The sequence below is a fragment of the Lethenteron reissneri genome, chromosome 29 (genome assembly GCF_015708825.2).
Source record: "Lethenteron reissneri isolate LAM-NWPU_2019-01 chromosome 29, ASM1570882v1, whole genome shotgun sequence".
NCBI lineage: Eukaryota > Metazoa > Chordata > Hyperoartia > Petromyzontiformes > Petromyzontidae > Lethenteron > Lethenteron reissneri.
Genome location: NC_083807.1, coordinates 2,731,622 through 2,732,145, shown reverse-complemented (window position 1 = coordinate 2,732,145; position 524 = coordinate 2,731,622).

Here is a 524-nt window from a genome sequence, read left to right as displayed (position 1 = left end):
CAAAGTACATAATTCCCAAGAGTAACCACACCTTGGACAAACACCGCAGTCGCCCTCCCCCCCAATGTCCAAACGCCGCCACCTTTCGTGCGGAAGGCCCGGAGAAAAGCTATACCGCACCAATGCATTCAACCACCACCAACCCCCCACCACACACCAGCTCCCGTACCCCCCACCGCTCCACCACTCCACACGACGGATAGGAGCGAACCATCTGCCAAAACCCGCGCGCTCTCCCAAAGCTTCCAGCCGTCACGCTCTCACCACGGCTAGCAGACCCCCCCCCCCCCCCAGCACGTTACACCGCGCGCAACTTTCTCGTTCATTTGCATGTAAATTGGGTAACGCGCCGCGCGTGCACCTGCCACGCGACGGGGAGTGCCCCCCCCCCCACCAACCACCCCAGTCCCCCGGGGCAGCGAGGGAGAGGCAGTGGATGAGGTCTGGAGATGGAGATTCGAGCCCAAGACGCCCAACTCTGAACGGGAGGGGGGGGGGGGGGCGCCTTGGTTTTTCTACGGCGA